Here is a 21,933-nt window from a genome sequence, read left to right as displayed (position 1 = left end):
TAGCTCGAGATGAGGGATCCTTTCCCTGTTTCGTAGGGAAAGTATTCCCGGTGTTCCCGTCGCATCTCAAGAGGAGGCGCTCTCCACAGGAAAGGCGAGAGGAACTCCAGGGTCGTGCCACCATTCCAAGAGTCCCCCAGATGTGTCAGTCCATTCCAGAGGAACCTGTTTTCCCTGCACTGCCTTGACGTTCAAGCCGAGGATCGACTCCCACAACGTGTGCACGTGGGACAGCCCTGTGGGAAAGCCTCGTGGGAAAGCCTCGTGGGAAAGACGCGAGGGAAAACCATAGATCCTTTGACCCACGCGGCGGACTGCGTGACACTGCTGCTACCGCTCTGGAGGAAAGCGCAAGTGCATGCCCGCATTCGAGACGAGGACTGACTCCCCTGGGGAGACTCCAGAAGTTCCCCAAGATCCATGTCAGCACTGGAGAGGAATCCTCAGGTTCCGGCCCCGACTCCACACTAGGTCTTAGGCCCCGGCATCGACGGGAGAGGAATCCCGAGAGGCCCCCGAGGAACTCGCATGGGGACTGGCCTTTCCTGAGGCCACCAGAGCGGGTCCCTGAGGTCCCCGTCGTAAGTCGAGAGCACGTACCGCAACTCGAGAAAATCCAGGAGGTTTTGCCCTCCAGGCGAGATGAGGCCCATTTCCGCTGAGGCTTCTCGAGGCTAATCACGTCTAACCACTGGAATTTCCAAAGGGTCCTTCACACCCTTGCTGCATCTCAAGAAGTTCCCCGACATACCCGTCTCCACTCGAGAGGAAGCACTTGGGGTCCCGCACACATCCAGGGGAGCCCCGTTTCCGCCTCCTAGCTCGAGATGAGGGATCCTTTCCCTGTTTGGTTGGGAAAGAATTCCCGGCGTTCCCGTCGCATCTCAAGAGGAGGCGCTCTCCACAGGAAAGGCGAGAGGAACTCCAGGGTCGTGCCACCATTCCAAGAGTCCCCCAGATGTGTCAGTCCATTCGAGAGGAACCTGTTTTCCCTGCACTGCCTTGACGTTCAAGCCGAGGATCGACTCCCACCACGTGTGCACGTGGGACAGCCCTGTGGGAAAGCCTCGTGGGAAAGCCTCGTGGGAAAGACGCGAGGGAAAACCATAGATCCTTTGACCCACGCGGCGGACTGCGTGACACTGCTGCTACCGCTCTGGAGGAAAGCGCAAGTGCATGCCCGCATTCGAGACGAGGACTGACTCCCCTGGGGAGACTCCAGAAGTTCCCCAAGATCCATGTCAGCACTGGAGAGGAATCCTCAGGTTCCGGCCCCGACTCCACACTAGGTCTTAGGCCCCGGCATCGACGGGAGAGGAATCCCGAGAGGCCCCCGAGGAACTCGCATGGGGACTGGCCTTTCCTGAGGCCACCAGAGCGGGTCCCTGAGGTACCCGTCGTAAGTCGAGAGCACCTGCCGCAACTCGAGAAAATCCAGGAGGTTTTGCCCTCCAGGCGAGATGAGGCCCATTTCCGCTGAGGCTTCTCGAGGCTAATCACGTCTAACCACTGGAACTTCCAAAGGGTCCTTCACACCCTTGCTGCAACTCAAGAAGTTCCCCGACATACCCGTCTCCACTCGAGAGGAAGCACGTGGGGTCCCGCACACATCCAGGGGAGCCCCGTTTCCGCCTCCTAGCTCGAGATGAGGGATCCTTTCCCTCTTTCGTAGGGAAAGAATTCCCGGCGTTCCCGTCGCATCTCAAGAGGAGGCGCTCTCCACAGGAAAGGCGAGAGGAACTCCAGGGTCGTGCCACCATTCCAAGAGTCCCCCAGAGGTGTCAGTCCATTCCAGAGGAACCTGTTTTCCCTGCACTGCCTTGACGTTCAAGCCGAGGATCGACTCCCACCACGTGTGCACGTGGGACAGCCCTGTGGGAAAGCCTCGTGGGAAAGCCTCGTGGGAAAGACTCGAGGGAAAACCATAGATCCTTTGATCCACGCGGCGGACTGCGTGACACTGCTGCTACCGCTGTGGAGGAAAGCGCAAGTGCATGCCCGCATTCGAGACGAGGACTGACTCCCCTGGGGAGACTCCAGGAGTACCCCAAGATCCATGTCAGCACTGGAGAGGAATCCTCAGGTTCCGGCCCCGACTCCACACAATGTCTTAGGCCCCGGCATCGACGGGAGAGGAATCCCGAGAGGCCCCCGAGGAACTCGCATGGGGACTGGCCTTTCCTGAGGCCACCAGAGCGGGTCCCTGAGGTCCCCGTCGTAAGTCGAGAGCACGTACCGCAACTCGAGAAAATCCAGGAGGTTTTGCCCTCCAGGCGAGATGAGGCCCATTTCCGCTGAGGCTTCTCGAGGCTAATCACGTCTAACCACTGGAACTTCCAAAGGGTCCTTCACACCCTTGCTGCATCTCAAGAAGTTCCCCGACATACCCGTCTCCACTCGAGAGGAAGCACTTGGGGTCCCGCACACATCCAGGGGAGCCCCGTTTACGCCTCCTAGCTCGAGATGAGGGATCCTTTCCCTGTTTCGTAGGGAAAGAATTCCCGGCGTTCCCGTCGCATCTCAAGAGGAGGCGCTCTCCACAGGAAAGGCGAGAGGAACTCCAGGGTCGTGCCACCATTCCAAGAGTCCCCCAGATGTGTCAGTCCATTCCAGAGGAACCTGTTTTCCCTGCACTGCCTTGACGTTCAAGCCGAGGATCGACTCCCACCACGTGTGCACGTGGGACAGCCCTGTGGGAAAGCCTCGTGGGAAAGCCTCGTGGGAAAGACGCGAGGGAAAACCATAGATCCTTTGACCCACGCGGCGGACTGCGTGACACTGCTGCTACCGCTCTCGAGGAAAGCGCAAGTGCATGCCCGCATTCGAGACGAGGACTGACTCCCCTGGGGAGACTCCAGAAGTTCCCCAAGATCCATGTCAGCACTGGAGAGGAATCCTCAGGTTCCGGCCCCGACTCCACACTAGGTCTTAGGCCCCGGCATCGACGGGAGAGGAATCCCGAGAGGCCCCCGAGGAACTCGCATGGGGACTGGCCTTTCCTGAGGCCACCAGAGCGGGTCCCTGAGGTCCCCGTCGTAAGTCGAGAGCACCTGCCGCAACTCGAGAAAATCCAGGAGGTTTTGCCCTCCAGGCGAGATGAGGCCCATTTCCGCTGAGGCTTCTCGAGGCTAATCACGTCTAACCACTGGAACTTCCAAAGGGTCCTTCACACCCTTGCTGCAACTCAAGAAGTTCCCCGACATACCCGTCTCCACTCGAGAGGAAGCACGTGGGGTCCCGCACACATCCAGGGGAGCCCCATTTCCGCCTCCTAGCTCGAGATGAGGGATCCTTTCCCTGTTTCGTAGGGAAAGAATTCCCGGCGTTCCCGTCGCATCTCAAGAGGAGGCGCTCTCCACAGGAAAGGCGAGAGGAACTCCAGGGTCGTGCCACCATTCCAAGAGTCCCCAGATGTGTCAGTCCATTCCAGAGGAACCTGTTTTCCCTGCACTGCCTTGACGTTCAAGCCGAGGATCCACTCCCACCACGTGTGCACGTGGGACAGCCCTGTGGGAAAGCCTCGTGGGAAAGCCTCGTGGGAAAGACTCGAGGGAAAACCATAGATCCTTTGATCCACGCGGCGGACTGCGTGACACTGCTGCTACCGCTCTGGAGGAAAGCGCAAGTGCATGCCCGCATTCGAGACGAGGACTGACTCCCTTGTGGACACTCCAGAATTACCCCAAGATCCATGTCAGCACTGGAGAGGAATCCTCAGGTTCCGGCCCCGACTCCACACAAGGTCTTATTCCCCGGCATCGACGGGAGAGGAATCCCGAGAGGCCCCCGAGGAACTTGCATGGGGACTGGCCTTTCCTGAGGCCACCAGAGCGGGTCCCTGAGGTCCCCGTCGTAAGTCGAGAGCACCTGCCGCAACTCGAGAAAATCCAGGAGGTTTTGCCCTCCAGGCGAGATGAGGCCCATTTCCGCTGAGGCTTCTCGAGGCTAATCACGTCTAACCACTGGAACTTCCAAAGGGTCCTTCACACCCTTGCTGCAACTCAAGAAGTTCCCCGACATACCCGTCTCCACTCGAGAGGAAGCACGTGGGGTTCCGCACACATCCAGGGGAGCCCCGTTTCCGCCTCCTAGCTCGAGATGAGGGATCCTTTCCCTGTTTCGTAGGGAAAGTATTCCCGGTGTTCCCGTCGCATCTCAAGAGGAGGCGCTCTCCACAGGAAAGGCGAGAGGAACTCCAGGGTCGTGCCACCATTCCAAGAGTCCCCCAGATGTGTCAGTCCATTCCAGAGGAACCTGTTTTCCCTGCACTGCCTTGACGTTCAAGCCGAGGATCGACTCCCACAACGTGTGCACGTGGGACAGCCCTGTGGGAAAGCCTCGTGGGAAAGACTCGAGGGAAAACCATAGATCCTTTGATCCACGCGGCGGACTGCGTGACACTGCTGCTACCGCTCTGGAGGAAAGCGCAAGTGCATGCCCGCATTCGAGACGAGGACTGACTCCCCTGGGGAGACTCCAGAAGTACCCCAAGATCCATGTCAGCACTGGAGATGAATCCTCAGGTTCCGGCCCCGACTCCACACAAGGTCTTAGGCCCCAGCATCGACGGGAGAGGAATCCCGAGAGGCCCCCGAGGAACTCGCATGGGGACTGGCCTTTCCTGAGGCCACCAGAGCGGGTCCCTGAGGTCCCCGTCGTAAGTCGAGAGCACCTGCCGCAACTCGAGAAAATCCAGGAGGTTTTGCCCTCCAGGCGAGATGAGGCCCATTTCCGCTGAGGCTTCTCGAGGCTAATCACGTCTAACCACTGGAACTTCCAAAGGGTCCTTCACACCCTTGCTGCAACTCAAGAAGTTCCCCGACATACCCGTCTCCACTCGAGAGGAAGCACGTGGGGTCCCGCACACATCCAGGGGAGCCCCGTTTCCGCCTCCTAGCTCGAGATGAGGGATCCTTTCCCTGTTTCGTAGGGAAAGAATTCCCGGCGTTCCCGGCGCATCTCAAGAGGAGGCGCTCTCCACAGGAAAGGCGAGAGGAACTCCAGGGTCGTGCCACCATTCCAAGAGTCCCCAGATGTGTCAGTCCATTCCAGAGGAACCTGTTTTCCCTGCACTGCCTTGACGTCCAAGCAGAGGATCCACTCCCACCACGTGTGCACGTGGGACAGCCCTGTGGGAAAGCCTCGTGGGAAAGCCTCGTGGGAAAGACTCGAGGGAAAACCATAGATCCTTTGATCCACGCGGCGGACTGCGTGACACTGCTGCTACCGCTCTGGAGGAAAGAGCAAGTGCATGCCCGCATTCGAGACGAGGACTGACTCCCCTGGGGAGACTCAAGAAGTACCCCAAGATCCATGTCAGCACTGGAGAGGAATCCTCAGGTTCCGGCCCCGACTCCACACAAGGTCTTAGGCCCCGGCATCGACGGGAGAGGAATCCCGAGAGGCCCCCGAGGAACTCGCATGGGGACTGGCCTTTCCTGAGGCCACCAGAGCGGGTCCCTGAGGTCCCCGTCATAAGTCGAGAGCACCTGCCGCAACTCGAGAAAATCCAGGAGGTTTTGCCCTCCAGGCGAGATGAGGCCCATTTCCGCTGAGGCTTCTCGAGGCTAATCACGTCTAACCACTGGAACTTCCAAAGGGTCCTTCACACCCTTGCTGCAACTCAAGAAGTTCCCCGACATACCCGTCTCCACTCGAGAGGAAGCACTTGGGGTCCCGCACACATCCAGGGGAGCCCCGTTTCCGCCTCCTAGCTCGAGATGAGGGATCCTTTCCCTGTTTGGTTGGGAAAGAATTCCCGGCGTTCCCGTCGCATCTCAAGAGGAGGCGCTCTCCACAGGAAAGGCGAGAGGAACTCCAGGGTCGTGCCACCATTCCAAGAGTCCCCCAGATGTGTCAGTCCATTCGAGAGGAACCTGTTTTCCCTGCACTGCCTTGACGTTCAAGCCGAGGATCGACTCCCACCACGTGTGCACGTGGGACAGCCCTGTGGGAAAGCCTCGTGGGAAAGCCTCGTGGGAAAGACGCGAGGGAAAACCATAGATCCTTTGACCCACGCGGCGGACTGCGTGACACTGCTGCTACCGCTCTGGAGGAAAGCGCAAGTGCATGCCCGCATTCGAGACGAGGACTGACTCCCCTGGAGAGACTCCAGAAGTTCCCCAAGATCCATGTCAGCACTGGAGAGGAATCCTCAGGTTCCGGCCCCGACTCCACACTAGGTCTTAGGCCCCGGCATCGACGGGAGAGGAATCCCGAGAGGCCCCCGAGGAACTCGCATGGGGACTGGCCTTTCCTGAGGCCACCAGAGCGGGTCCCTGAGGTCCCCGTCGTAAGTCGAGAGCACCTGCCGCAACTCGAGAAAATCCAGGAGGTTTTGCCCTCCAGGCGAGATGAGGCCCATTTCCGCTGAGGCTTCTCGAGGCTAATCACGTCTAACCACTGGAACTTCCAAAGGGTCCTTCACACCCTTGCTGCAACTCAAGAAGTTCCCCGACATACCCGTCTCCACTCGAGAGGAAGCACGTGGGGTCCCGCACACATCCAGGGGAGCCCCATTTCCGCCTCCTAGCTCGAGATGAGGGATCCTTTCCCTGTTTCGTAGGGAAAGAATTCCCGGCGTTCCCGTCGCATCTCAAGAGGAGGCGCTCTCCACAGGAAAGGCGAGAGGAACTCCAGGGTCGTGCCACCATTCCAAGAGTCCCCAGATGTGTCAGTCCATTCCAGAGGAACCTGTTTTCCCTGCACTGCCTTGACGTTCAAGCCGAGGATCCACTCCCACCACGTGTGCACGTGGGACAGCCCTGTGGGAAAGCCTCGTGGGAAAGCCTCGTGGGAAAGACTCGAGGGAAAACCATAGATCCTTTGATCCACGCGGCGGACTGCGTGACACTGCTGCTACCGCTCTGGAGGAAAGCGCAAGTGCATGCCCGCATTCGAGACGAGGACTGACTCCCTTGTGGACACTCCAGAATTACCCCAAGATCCATGTCAGCACTGGAGAGGAAACCTCAGGTTCCGGCCCCAACTCCACACAAGGTCTTAGGCCCCAGCATCGACGGGAGAGGAATCCCGAGAGGCCCCCGAGGAACTCGCATGGGGACTGGCCTTTCCTGAGGCCACCAGAGCGGGTCCCTGAGGTCCCCGTCGAAAGTCGAGAGCACCTGCCGCAACTCGAGAAAATCCAGGAGGTTTTGCCCTCCAGGCGAGATGAGGCCCATTTCCGCTGAGGCTTCTCGAGGCTAATCACGTCTAACCACTGGAACTTCCAAAGGGTCCTTCACACCCTTGCTGCAACTCAAGAAGTTCCTCGACATACCCGTCTCCACTCGAGAGGAAGCACGTGGGGTTCCGCACACATCCAGGGGAGCCCTGTTTCCGCCTCCTAGCTCGAGATGAGGGATCCTTTCCCTGTTTCGTAGGGAAAGAATTCCCGGCGTTCCCGTCGCATCTCAAGAGGAGGCGCTCTCCACAGGAAAGGCGAGAGGAACTCCAGGGTCGTGACACCATTCCAAGAGTCCCCCAGATGTGTCAGTCCATTCCAGAGGAACCTGTTTTCCCTGAACTGCCTTGACGTTCAAGCCGAGGATCGACTCCCACCACGTGTGCACGTGGGACAGCCCTGTGGGAAAGCCTCGTGGGAAAGCCTCGTGGGAAAGACGCGAGGGAAAACCATAGATCCTTTGACCCACGCGGCGGACTGCGTGACACTGCTGCTACCGCTCTGGAGGAAAGCGCAAGTGCATGCCCGCATTCGAGACGAGGACTGACTCCCCTGGGGAGACTCCAGAAGTTCCCCAAGATCCATGTCAGCACTGGAGAGGAAACCTCAGGTTCCGGCCCCGACTCCACACTAGGTCTTAGGCCCCGGCATCGACGGGAGAGGAATCCCGAGAGGCCCCCGAGGAACTCGCATGGGGACTGGCCTTTCCTGAGGCCACCAGAGCGGGTCCCTGAGGTCCCCGTCGTAAGTCGAGAGCACCTGCCGCAACTCGAGAAAATCCAGGAGGTTTTGCCCTCCAGGCGAGATGAGGCCCATTTCCGCTGAGGCTTCTCGAGGCTAATCACGTCTAACCACTGGAACTTCCAAAGGGTCCTTCACACCCTTGCTGCAACTCAAGAAGTTCCCCGACATACCCGTCTCCACTCGAGAGGAAGCACGTGGGGTTCCGCACACATCCAGGGGAGCCCCGTTTCCGCCTCCTAGCTCGAGATGAGGGATCCTTTCCCTGTTTGGTAGGGAAAGAATTCCCGGCGTTCCCGTCGCATCTCAAGAGGAGGCGCTCTCCACAGGAAAGGCGAGAGTAACTCCAGGGTCGTGCCACCATTCCAAGAGTCCCCCAGATGTGTCAGTCCATTCCAGAGGAACCTGTTTTCCCTGCACTGCCTTGACGTTCAAGCCGAGGATCGACTCCCAACACGTGTGCACGTGGGACAGCCCTGTGGGAAAGCCTCGTGGGAAAGCCTCGTGGGAAAGACTCGAGGGAAAACCATAGATCCTTTGACCCACGCGGCGGACTGCGTGACACTGCTGCTACCGCTCTGGAGGAAAGTGCAAGTGCATGCCCGCATTCGAGACGAGGACTGACTTTCCTGGGGAGACTCCAGAAGTTCCCCAAGATCCATGTCAGCACTGGAGAGGAATCCTCAGGTTCCGGCCCCGACTCCACACTAGGTCTTAGGCCCCGGCATCGACGGGAGAGGAATCCCGAGAGGCCCCGAGGAACTCGCATGGGGACTGGCCTTTCCTGAGGCCACCAGAGCGGGTCCCTGAGGTCCCCGTCGTAAGTCGAGAGCACCTGCCGCAACTCGAGAAAATCCAGGAGGTTTTGCCCTCCAGGCGAGATGAGGCCCATTTCCGCTGAGGCTTCTCGAGGCTAATCACGTCTAACCACTGGAACTTCCAAAGGGTCCTTCACACCCTTGCTGCAACTCAAGAAGTTCCCCGACATACCCGTCTCCACTCGAGAGGAAGCACGTGGGGTTCCGCACACATCCAGGGGAGCCCCATTTCCGCCTCCTAGCTCGAGATGAGGGATCCTTTCCCTGTTTCGTAGGGAAAGGATTCTCGGCGTTCCCGTCGCATCTCAAGAGGAGGCGCTCTCCACAGGAAAGGCGAGAGGAACTCCAGGGTCGTGCCACCATTCCAAGAGTCCCCCAGATGTGTCAGTCCATTCCAGAGGAACCTGTTTTCCCTGCACTGCCTTGACGTTCAAGCCAAGGATCGACTCCCACCACGTGTGCACGTGGGACAGCCCTGTGGGAAAGCCTCGTGGGAAAGCCTCGTGGGAAAGACGCGAGGGAAAACCATAGATCCTTTGACCCACGCGGCGGACTGCGTGACACTGCTGCTACCGCTCTGGAGGAAAGCGCAAGTGCATGCCCGCATTCGAGACGAGGACTGACTCCCCTGGGGAGACTCCAGAAGTACCCCAAGATCCATGTCAGCACTGGAGAGGAATCCTCAGGTTCCGGCCCCGACTCCACACAAGGTCTTAGGCCCCGGCATCGACGGGAGAGGAATCCCGAGAGGCCCCCGAGGAACTCGCATGGGGACTGGCCTTTCCTGAGGCCACCAGAGCGGGTCCCTGAGGTCCCCGTCGTAAGTCGAGAGCACCTGCCGCAACTCGAGAAAATCCAGGAGGTTTTGCCCTCCAGGCGAGATGAGACCCATTTCCGCTGAGGCTTCTCGAGGCTAATCACGTCTAACCACTGGAACTTCCAAAGGGTCCTTCACACCCTTGCTGCAACTCAAGAAGTTCCCCGACATACCCGTCTCCACTCGAGAGGAAGCACGTGGGGTTCCGCACACATCCAGGGGAGCCCCGTTTCCGCCTCCTAGCTCGAGATGAGGGATCCTTTCCCTGTTTCGTAGGGAAAGAATTCCCGGCGTTCCCGTCGCATCTCAAGAGGAGGCGCTCTCCACAGGAAAGGCGAGATTAACTCCAGGGTCGTGCCACCATTCCAAGAGTCCCCCAGATGTGTCAGTCCATTCCAGAGGAACCTGTTTTCCCTGCACTGCCTTGACGTTCAAGCCGAGGATCGACTCCCACCACGTGTGCACGTGGGACAGCCCTGTGGGAAAGCCTCGTGGGAAAGCCTCGTGGGAAAGACTCGAGGGAAAACCATAGATCCTTTGATCCACGCGGCGGACTGCGTGACACTGCTGCTTCCGATCTGGAGGAAAGCGCAAGTGCATGCCCGCATTCGAGACGAGGACTGACTCCCCTGGGGAGACTCCAGGAGTACACCAAGATCCATGTCAGCACTGGAGAGGAATCCTCAGGTTCCGGCCCCGACTCCACACAATGTCTTAGGCCCCGGCATCGACGGGAGAGGAATCCCGAGAGGCCCCCGAGGAACTCGCATGGGGACTGGCCTTTCCTGAGTCCACCAGAGCGGGTCCCTGAGGTCCCCGTCGTAAGTTGAGAGCACCTGCCGCAACTCGAGAAAATCCAGGAGGTTTTGCCCTCCAGGCGAGATGAGGCCCATTTCCGCTGAGGCTTCTCGAGGCTAATCACGTCTAACCACTGGAACTTCCAAAGGGTCCTTCACACCCTTGCTGCATCTCAAGAAGTTCCCCGACATACCCGTCTCCACTCGAGAGGAAGCACTTGGGGTCCCGCACACATCCAGGGGAGCCCCGTTTCCGCCTCCTAGCTCGAGATGAGGGATCCTTTCCCTGTTTGGTTGGGAAAGAATTCCCGGCGTTCCCGTCGCATCTCAAGAGGAGGCGCTCTCCACAGGAAAGGCGAGAGGAACTCCAGGGTCGTGCCACCATTCCAAGAGTCCCCCAGATGTGTTAGTCCATTCCAGAGGAACCTGTTTTCCCTGCACTGCCTTGACGTTCAAGCCGAGGATCGACTCCCACCACGTGTGCACGTGGGACAGCCCTGTGGGAAAGCCTCGTGGGAAAGCCTCGTGGGAAAGACGCGAGGGAAAACCATAGATCCTTTGACCCACGCGGCGGACTGCGTGACACTGCTGCTACCGCTCTGGAGGAAAGCGCAAGTGCATGCCCGCATTCGAGACGAGGACTGACTCCCCTGGGGAGACTCCAGAAGTTCCCCAAGATCCATGTCAGCACTGGAGAGGAATCCTCAGGTTCCGGCCCCGACTCCACACTAGGTCTTAGGCCCCGGCATCGACGGGAGAGGAATCCCGAGAGGCCCCCGAGGAACTCGCATGGGGACTGGCCTTTCCTGAGGCCACCAGAGCGTGTCCCTGAGGTCCCCGTCGTAAGTCGAGAGCACCTGCCGCAACTCGAGAAAATCCAGGAGGTTTTGCCCTCCAGGCGAGATGAGGCCCATTTCCGCTGAGGCTTCTCGAGGCTAATCACGTCTAACCACTGGAACTTCCAAAGGGTCCTTCACACCCTTGCTGCAACTCAAGAAGTTCCCCGACATACCCGTCTCCACTCGAGAGGAAGCACGTGGGGTTCCGCACACATCCAGGGGAGCCCCGTTTCCGCCTCCTAGCTCGAGATGAGGGATCCTTTCCCTGTTTCGTAGGGAAAGAATTCCCGGCGTTCCCGTCGCATCTCAAGAGGAGGCGCTCTCCACAGGAAAGGCGAGAGGAACTCCAGGGTCGTGCCACCATTCCAAGAGTCCCCCAGATGTGTCAGTCCATTCCAGAGGAACCTGTTTTCCCTGAACTGCCTTGACGTTCAAGCCGAGGATCGACTCCCACCACGTGTTCACGTGGACAGCCCTGTGGGAAAGCCTCGTGGGAAAGCCTCGTGGGAAAGACGCGAGGGAAAACCATAGATCCTTTGACCCACGCGGCGGACTGCGTGACACTGCTGCTACCGCTCTGGAGGAAAGCGCAAGTGCATGCCCGCATTCGAGACGAGGACTGACTCCCCTGGGGAGACTCCAGAAGTTCCCCAAGATCCATGTCAGCACTGGAGAGGTATCTTCAGGTTCCGGCCCCGACTCCACACTAGGTCTTAGGCCCCGGCATCGACGGGAGAGGGATCCCGAGAGGCCCCCGAGGAACTCGCATGGGGACTGGCCTTTCCTGAGGCCACCAGAGCGGGTCCCTGAGGTCCCCGTCGTAAGTCGAGAGCACCTGCCGCAACTCGAGAAAATCCAGGAGGTTTTGCCCTAAAGGCGAGATGAGGCCCATTTCCGCTGAGGCTTCTCGAGGCTAATCACGTCTAACCACTGGAACTTCCAAAGGGTCCTTCACACCCTTGCTGCAACTCAAGAAGTTCCCCGACATACCCGTCTCCACTCGAGAGGAAGCACGTGGGGTCCCGCACACATCCAGGGGAGCCCCGTTTCCGCCTCCTAGCTCGAGATGAGGGATCCTTTCCCTGTTTCGTAGGGAAAGAATTCCCGGCGTTCCCGTCGCATCTCAAGAGGAGGCGCTCTCCACAGGAAAGGCGAGAGGAACTCCAGGGTCGTGCCACCATTCCAAGAGTCCCCCAGATGTGTCAGTCCATTCCAGAGGAACCTGTTTGCCCTGCACTGCCTTGACGTTCAAGCCGAGGATCGACTCCCACCACGTGTGCACGTGGGACAGCCCTGTGGGAAAGCCTCGTGGGAAAGCCTCGTGGGAAAGACTCGAGGGAAAACCATAGATCCATTGATCCACGCGGCGGACTGCGTGACACTGCTGCTACCGCTCTGGAGGAAAGCGCAAGTGCATGCCCGCATTCGAGACGAGGACTGACTCCCCTGGGGAGACTCCAGGAGTACCCCAAGATCCATGTCAGCACTGGAGAGGAATCCTCAGGTTCCGGCCCCGACTCCACACAATGTCTTAGGCCCCGGCATCGACGGGAGAGGAATCCCGAGAGGCCCCCGAGGAACTCGCATGGGGACTGGCCTTTCCTGAGGCCACCAGAGCGGGTCCCTGAGGTCCCCGTCGTAAGTCGAGAGCACCTTCCGCAACTCGAGAAAATCCAGGAGGTTTTGCCCTCCAGGCGAGATGAGGCCCATTTCCGCTGAGGCTTCTCGAGGCTAATCACATCTAACCACTGGAACTTCCAAAGGGTCCTTCACACCCTTGCTGCATCTCAAGAAGTTCCCCGACATACCCGTCTCCACTCGAGAGGAAGCACTTGGGGTCCCGCACACATCCAGGGGAGCCCCGTTTCCGCCTCCTAGCTCGAGATGAGGGATCCTTTCCCTGTTTGGTAGGGAAAGATTTCCCGGCGTTCCCGTCGCATCTCAAGAGGAGGCGCTCTCCACAGGAAAGGCGAGAGGAACTCCAGGGTCGTGCCACCATTCCAAGAGTCCCCCAGATGTGTCATTCCATTCCAGAGGAACCTGTTTTCCCTGCACTGCCTTGACGTTCAAGCCGAGGATCGACTCCCACCACGTGTGCACGTGGGACAGCCCTGTGGGAAAGCTTCGTGGGAAAGCCTCGTGGGAAAGACGCGAGGGAAAACCATAGATCCTTTGATCCACGCGGCGGACTGCGTGACACTGCTGCTACCGCTCTGGAGGAAAGCGCAAGTGCATGCCCGCATTCGAGACGAGGACTGAATCCCCTGGGGAGACTCCAGAAGTACCCCAAGATCCATGTCAGCACTGGAGAGGAATCCTCAGGTTCCGGCCCCGACTCCACACAAGGTCTTAGGCCCCGGCATCGACGGGAGAGGAATCCCGAGAGGCCCCCAAGGAACTCGCATGGGGACTGGCCTTTCCTGAGGCCACCAGAGCGGGTCCCTGAGGTCCCCGTCGTAAGTCGAGAGCACCTGCCGCAACTCAGGAAAATCCAGGAGGTTTTGCCCTCCAGGCGAGATGAGGCCCATTTCCGCTGAGGCTTCTCGAGGCTAATCACGTCTAACCACTGGAACTTCCAAAGGGTCCTTCACACCCTTGCTGCAACTCAAGAAGTTCCCCGACATACCCGTCTCCACTCGAGAGGAAGCACGTGGGGTCCCGCACACATCCAGGGGAGCCCCGTTTCCGCCTCCTAGCTCGAGATGAGGGATCCTTTCCCTGTTTCGTAGGGAAAGAATTCCCGGCGTTCCCGTCGCATCTCAAGAGGAGGCGCTCTCCACAGGAAAGGCGAGAGGAACTCCAGGGTCGTGCCACCATTCCAAGAGTCCCCCAGATGTGTCAGTCCATTCCAGAGGAATCTGTTTTCCCTGCACTGCCTTGACGTTCAAGCCGAGGATCCACTCCCACCACGTGTGCACGTGGGACAGCCCTGTGGGAAAGCCTCGTGGGAAAGCCTCGTGGGAAAGACTCGAGGGAAAACCATAGATCCTTTGATCCACGCGGCGGACTGCGTGACACTGCTGCTACCGCTCTGGAGGAAAGCGCAAGTGCATGCCCGCATTCGAGACGAGGACTGACTCCCCTGGGGAGACTCCAGAAGTACCCCAAGATCCATGTCAGCACTGGAGAGGAATCCTCAGGTTCGGGCCCCGACTCCACACAAGGTCTTAGGCCCCGGCATCGACGGGAGAGGAATCCCGAGAGGCCCCCGAGGAACTCGCATGGGGACTGGCCTTTCCAGAGGCCACCAGAGCGGGTCCCTGAGGTCCCCGTCGTAAGTCGAGAGCACCTGCCGCAACTCGAGAAAATCCAGGAGGTTTTGCCCTCCAGGCGAGATGAGGCCCATTTCCGCTGAGGCTTCTCGAGGCTAATCACGTCTAACCACTGGAACTTCCAAAGGGTCCTTCACACCCTTGCTGCAACTCAAGAAGTTCCCCGACATACCCGTCTCCACTCGAGAGGAAGCACGTGGGGTCCCGCACACATCCAGGGGAGCCCCGTTTCCGCCTCCTAGCTCGAGATGAGTGATCCTTTCCCTGTTTCGTAGGGAAAGAATTCCCGGCGTTCCCGTCGCATCTCAAGAGGAGGCGCTCTCCACAGGAAAGGTGAGAGGAACTCCAGGGTCGTGGCACCATTCCAAGAGACCCCCAGATGTGTCAGTCCATTCCAGAGGAACCTGTTTTCCCTGCACTGCCTTGACGTTCAAGCCGAGGATAGACTCCCACCACGTGTGCACGTGGGACAGCCCTGTGGGAAAGCCTCGTGGGAAAGCCTCGTGGGAAAGACTCGAGGGAAAACCATAGATCCTTTGTTCCACGCGGCGGAGTGCGTGACACTGCTGCTACCGCTCTGGAGGGAAGCGCAAGTGCATGCCCGCATTCGAGACGAGGACTGACTCTCCTGGGGAGACTCCAGAAGTACCCCAAGGTCCATGTCAGCACTGGAGAGGAATCCTCAGGTTCCGGCCCCGACTCCACACAAGGTCTTAGGCCCCGGCATGGACGGGAGAGGAATCCCGAGAGGCCCCCGAGGAACTCGCCTGGGGACTGGCCTTTCCTGAGGCCACCAGAGCGGGTCCCTGAGGTCCCCGACGTAAGTCGAGTGCACCTGCCGCAACTCGAGAAAATCCAGGAGGTTTTGCCCTCCAGGCGAGATGAGGCCCATTTACGCTGAGGCTTCTTGAGGCTAATCACGTCTAACCACTGGAACTTCCAAAGGGTCCTTCACACCCTTGCTGCAACTCAAGATGTTCCCCGACATACCCGTCTCCCCTCGAGAGGAATCACGTTGGGTCCCACACACATCCAGGGGAGCCCCGTTTCCGCCTCCTAGCTCGAGATGAGGGATCCTTTTCCTGTTTCGTAGGGAAAGAATTCCCGGCGTTCCCGTCGCATCTCAAGAGGAGGCGCTCTCCACAGGAAAGGCGAGAGGAACTCCAGGGTCGTGCCACCATTCCAAGAGTCCCCCAGATGTGTCAGTCCATTCCAGAGGAACCTGTTTTCCCTGCACTGCCTTGACGTTCAAGCCGAGGATCCACTCCCACCACGTGTGCACTTGGGACAGCCCTGTGGGAAAGCCTCGTGGGAAAGCCTCGTGGGAAAGACTCGAGGGAAAACCATAGATCCTTTGATCCACGCGGCGGACTGCGTGACACTGCTGCTACCGCTCTGGAGGAAAGCGCAAGTGCATGCCCGCATTCGAGACGAGGACTGACTCCCCTGGGGAGACTCCAGAAGTACCCCAAGATCCATGTCAGCACTGCAGAGGAATCCTCAGGTTCCGGCCCCGACTCCACACAAGGTCTTAGGCCCCGGCATCGACGGGAGAGGAATCCCGAGAGGCCCCCGAGGAACTCGCATGGGGACTGGCCTTTCCTGAGGCCACCAGAGCGGGTCCCTGAGGTCCCCGTCGTAAGTCGAGAGCACCTGCCGCAACTCGAGAAAATCCAGGAGGTTTTGCCCTCCAGGCGAGATGAGGCCCATTTCCGCTGAGGCTTCGCGAGGCTAATCACGTCTAACCACTGGAACTTCCAAAGGGTCCTTCACACCCTTGCTGCAACTCAAGAAGTTCCCCTACATACCCGTCTCCACTCGAGAGGAAGCACGTGGGGTCCCGCACACATCAAGGGGAGCCCCGTTTCCGCCTCCTAGCTCGAGATGAGGGATCCTTTCCCTGTTTCGTAGGGAAAGAATTCCCGGCGTTCCCGTCGCATCTCAAGAGGAGGCGCTCTCCACAGGAAAGGCGAGAGGAACTCCAGGGTCGTGCCACCATTCCAAGAGTCCCCCAGATGTGTCAGTCCATTCCAGAGGAACCTGTTTTCCCTGCACTGCCTTGACGTTCAAGCCGAGGATCCACTCCCACCACGTGTGCACGTGGGACAGCCCTGTGGGAAAGCCTCGTGGGAAAGCCTCGTGGGAAAGACTCGAGGGAAAACCATAGATCCTTTGATCCACGCGGCTGACTGCGTGACACTGCTGCTACCGCTCTGGAGGAAAGCGCAAGTGCATGCCCGCATTCGAGACGAGGACTGACTCCCCTGGGGAGACTCCAGAAGTACCCCAAGATCCATGTCAGCACTGGAGAGAAATCCTCAGGTTCCGGCCCCGACTCCACACAAGGTCTTAGGCCCCGGCATCGACGGGAGAGGAATCCCGAGAGGCCCCCGTGGAACTCGCATGGGGACTGGCATTTCCTGAGGCCACCAGAGCGGGTCCCTGAGGTCCCCGTCGTAAGTCGAGAGCACCTGCCGCAACTCGAGAAAATCCAGGAGGTTTTGCCCTCCAGGCGAGATGAGGCCCATTTCCGCTGAGGCTTCTCGAGGCTAATCACGTCTAACCACTGGAACTTCCAATGGGTCCTTCACACCCTTGCTGCAACTCAAGAAGTTCCCCGACATACCCGTCTCCACTCGAGAGGAAGCACGTGGGGTCCCGCACACATCCAGGGGAGCCCCGTTTCCGCCTCCTAGCTCGAGATGAGGGATCCTTTCCCTGTTTCGTAGGGAAAGAATTCCCGGCGTTCCCGTCGCATCTCAAGAGGAGGCGCTCTCCACAGGAAAGGCGAGAGGAACTCCAGCGTCGTGCCACCATTCCAAGAGTCCCCCAGATGTGTCAGTCCATTCCAGAGGAACCTGTTTTCCCTGCACTGCCTTGACGTTCAAGCCGAGGATCCACTCCCAACACGTGTGCACGTGGGACAGCCCTGTGGGAAAGCCTCGTGGGAAAGCCTCGTGGGAAAGACTCGAGGGAAAACCATAGATCCTTTGATCCACGCGGCGGACTACGTGACACTGCTGCTACCGCTCTGGAGGGAAGCGCAAGTGCATGCCCGCATTCGAGACGAGGACTGACTCCCCTGGGGAGACTCCAGAAGTACCCCAAGATCCATGTCAGCACTGGAGAGGAATCCTCAGGTTCCGGCCCCGACTCCACACAAGGTCTTAGGCCCCGGCATCGACGGGAGAGGAATGCCGAGAGGCCCCCGAGGAACTCGCATGGGGACTGGCCTTTCCTGAGGCCACCAGAACAGGTCCCTGAGGTCCCCGTCGTAAGTCGAGAGCACCTGCCACACTCGAGAAAATCCAGGAGGTTTTGCCCTCCAGGCGAGATGAGGCCCATTTCCGCTGAGGCTTCTCGAGGCCAATCACATCTAACCACTGGAACTTCCAAAGGGTCTTTCACACCCTTGCTGCAACTCAAGCAGTTCCGCGACATACCCGTCTCCACTCGAGAGGAAGCACGTGGGGTCCCGCACACATCCAGGGGAGCCCCGTTTCCGCCTCCTAGCTCGAGATGAGTGATCCTTTCCCTGTTTCGTAGGGAAAGAATTCCCGGCGTTCCCGTCGCATCTCAAGAGGAGGCGCTCTCCACAGGAAAGGCGAGAGGAACTCCAGGGTCGTGGCACCATTCCAAGAGACCCCCAGATGTGTCAGTCCATTCCAGAGGAACCTGTTTTCCCTGCACTGCCTTGACGTTCAAGCCGAGGATAGACTCCCACCATGTGTGCACGTGGCACAGCCCTGTGGGAAAGCCTCGTGGGAAAGCCTCGTAGGAAAGACTCGAGGGAAAACCATAGATCCTTTGTTCCACCCGGCGCACTGCTTGACACTGCTGCTACCGCTCTGGAGGGAAGCGCAAGTGCATGCCCGCATTCGAGACGAGGACTGACTCTCCTGGGGAGACTCCAGAAGTACCCCAAGATCCATGTCAGCACTGGAGAGGAATCCTCAGGTTCCGGCCCCGACTCCACACAAGGTCTTAGGCCCCGGCATGGACGGGAGAGGAATCCCGAGAGGCCCCCGAGGAACTCGCCTGGGGACTGGCCTTTCCTGAGGCCACCAGAGCGGGTCCCTGAGGTCCCCGACGTAAGTCGAGAGCACCTGCCGCAACTCGAGAAAATCCAGGAGGTTTTGCCCTCCAGGCGAGATGAGGCCCATTTACGCTGAGGCTTCTTGAGGCTAATCACGTCTAACCACTGGAACTTCCAAAGGGTCCTTCACACCCTTGCTGCAACTCAAGAAGTTCCCCGACATACCCGTCTCCCCTCGAGAGGAATCACGTTGGGTCCCGCACACATCCAGGGGAGCCGCGTTTCCGCCTCCTAGCTCGAGATGAGGGATCCTTTTCCTGTTTCGTAGGGAAAGAATTCCCGGCGTTCCTGTCGCATCTCAAGAGGAGGCGCTCTCCACAGGAAAGGCGAGAGGAACTCCAGGGTCGTGCCACCATTCCAAGAGTCCCCCAGATGTGTCAGTCCATTCCAGAGGAACCTGTTTTCCCTGCACTGCCTTGACGTTCAAGCCGAGGATCCACTCCCACCACGTGTGCACTTGGGACAGCCCTGTGGGAAAGCCTCGTGGGAAAGCCTCGTGGGAAAGACTCGAGGGAAAACCATAGATCCTTTGATCCACGCGGCGGACTGCGTGACACTGCTGCTACCGCTCTGGAGGAAAGCGCAAGTGCATGCCCGCATTCGAGACGAGGACTGACTCCCCTGGGGAGACTCCAGAAGTACCCCAAGATCCATGTCAGCACTGCAGAGGAATCCTCAGGTTCCGGCCCCGACTCCACACAAGGTCTTAGGCCCCGGCATCGACGGGAGAGGAATCCCGAGAGGCCCCCGAGGAACTCGCATGGGGACTGGCCTTTCCTGAGGCCACCAGAGCGGGTCCCTGAGGTCCCCGTCGTAAGTCGAGAGCACCTGCCGCAACTCGAGAAAATCCAGGAGGTTTTGCCCTCCAGGCGAGATGAGGCCCATTTCCGCTGAGGCTTCGCGAGGCTAATCACGTCTAACCACTGGAACTTCCAAAGGGTCCTTCACACCCTTGCTGCAACTCAAGAAGTTCCCCTACATACCCGTCTCCACTCGAGAGGAAGCACGTGGGGTCCCGCACACATCAAGGGGAGCCCCGTTTTCGCCTCCTAGCTCGAGATGAGGGATCCTTTCCCTGTTTCGTAGGGAAAGAATTCCCGGCGTTCCCGTCGCATCTCAAGAGGAGGCGCTCTCCACAGGAAAGGCGAGAGGAACTCCAGGGTCGTGCCACCATTCCAAGAGTCCCCCAGATGTGTCAGTCCATTCCAGAGGAACCTGTTTTCCCTTCACTGCCTTGACGTTCAAGCCGAGGATCCACTCCCACCACGTGTGCACGTGGGACAGCCCTGTGGGAAAGCCTCGTGGGAAAGCCTCGTGGGAAAGACTCGAGGGAAAACCATAGATCCTTTGATCCACGCGCCGGACTGCGTGACACTGCTGCTACCGCTCTGGAGGAAAGCGCAAGTGCATGCCCGCATTCGAGACGAGGACTGACTCCCCTGGGGAGACTCCAGAAGTACCCCAAGATCCATGTCAGCACTGGAGAGGAATCCTCAGGTTCCGGCCCCGACTCCACACAAGGTCTTAGGCCCCGGCATCGACGGGAGAGGAATCCCGAGAGGCCCCCGAGGAACTCGCATGGGGACTGGCCTTTCCTGAGGCCACCAGAGCGGGTCCCTGAGGTCCCCGTCGTAAGTCGAGAGCACCTGCCGCAACTCGAGAAAATCCAGGAGGTTTTGCCCTCCAGGCGAGATGAGGCCCATTTCCGCTGAGGCTTCGCGAGGCTAATCACGTCTAACCACTGGAACTTCCAAAGGGTCCTTCACACCCTTGCTGCAACTCAAGAAGTTCCCCTACATACCCGTCTCCACTCGAGAGGAAGCACGTGGGGTCCCGCACACATCAAGGGGAGCCCCGTTTCCGCCTCCTAGCTCGAGATGAGGGATCCTTTCCCTGTTTCGTAGGGAAAGAATTCCCGGCGTTCCCGTCGCATCTCAAGAGGAGGCGCTCTCCACAGGAAAGGCGAGAGGAACTCCAGGGTCGTGCCACCATTCCAAGAGTCCCCCAGATGTGTCAGTCCATTCCAGAGGAACCTGTTTTCCCTGCACTGCCTTGACGTTCAAGCCGAGGATCCACTCCCACCACGTGTGCACGTGGGACAGCCCTGTGGGAAAGCCTCGTGGGAAAGCCTCGTGGGAAAGACTCGAGGGAAAACCATAGATCCTTTGATCCACGCGGCTGACTGCGTGACACTGCTGCTACCGCTCTGGAGGAAAGCGCAAGTGCATGCCCGCATTCGAGACGAGGACTGACTCCCCTGGGGAGACTCCAGAAGTACCCCAAGATCCATGTCAGCACTGGAGAGAAATCCTCAGGTTCCGGCCCCGACTCCACACAAGGTCTTAGGCCCCGGCATCGACGGGAGAGGAATCCCGAGAGGCCCCCGTGGAACTCGCATGGGGACTGGCATTTCCTGAGGCCACCAGAGCGGGTCCCTGAGGTCCCCGTCGTAAGTCGAGAGCACCTGCCGCAACTCGAGAAAATCCAGGAGGTTTTGCCCTCCAGGCGAGATGAGGCCCATTTCCGCTGAGGCTTCTCGAGGCTAATCACGTCTAACCACTGGAACTTCCAATGGGTCCTTCACACCCTTGCTGCAACTCAAGAAGTTCCCCGACATACCCGTCTCCACTCGAGAGGAAGCACGTGGGGTCCCGCACACATCCAGGGGAGCCCCGTTTCCGCCTCCTAGCTCGAGATGAGGGATCCTTTCCCTGTTTCGTAGGGAAAGAATTCCCGGCGTTCCCGTCGCATCTCAAGAGGAGGCGCTCTCCACAGGAAAGGCGAGAGGAACTCCAGCGTCGTGCCACCATTCCAAGAGTCCCCCAGATGTGTCAGTCCATTCCAGAGGAACCTGTTTTCCCTGCACTGCCTTGACGTTCAAGCCGAGGATCCACTCCCAACACGTGTGCACGTGGGACAGCCCTGTGGGAAAGCCTCGTGGGAAAGCCTCGTGGGAAAGACTCGAGGGAAAACCATAGATCCTTTGATCCACGCGGCGGACTACGTGACACTGCTGCTACCGCTCTGGAGGGAAGCGCAAGTGCATGCCCGCATTCGAGACGAGGACTGACTCCCCTGGGGAGACTCCAGAAGTACCCCAAGATCCATGTCAGCACTGGAGAGGAATCCTCAGGTTCCGGCCCCGACTCCACACAAGGTCTTAGGCCCCGGCATCGACGGGAGAGGAATGCCGAGAGGCCCCCGAGGAACTCGCATGGGGACTGGCCTTTCCTGAGGCCACCAGAACAGGTCCCTGAGGTCCCCGTCGTAAGTCGAGAGCACCTGCCACACTCGAGAAAATCCAGGAGGTTTTGCCCTCCAGGCGAGATGAGGCCCATTTCCGCTGAGGCTTCTCGAGGCCAATCACATC

This window comes from Ovis canadensis, chromosome 25 (assembly GCF_042477335.2).
Source record: "Ovis canadensis isolate MfBH-ARS-UI-01 breed Bighorn chromosome 25, ARS-UI_OviCan_v2, whole genome shotgun sequence".
In the NCBI taxonomy this organism is placed as follows: Eukaryota; Metazoa; Chordata; class Mammalia; order Artiodactyla; family Bovidae; genus Ovis; species Ovis canadensis.
Note: the sequence above shows the minus strand (reverse complement) of the source record.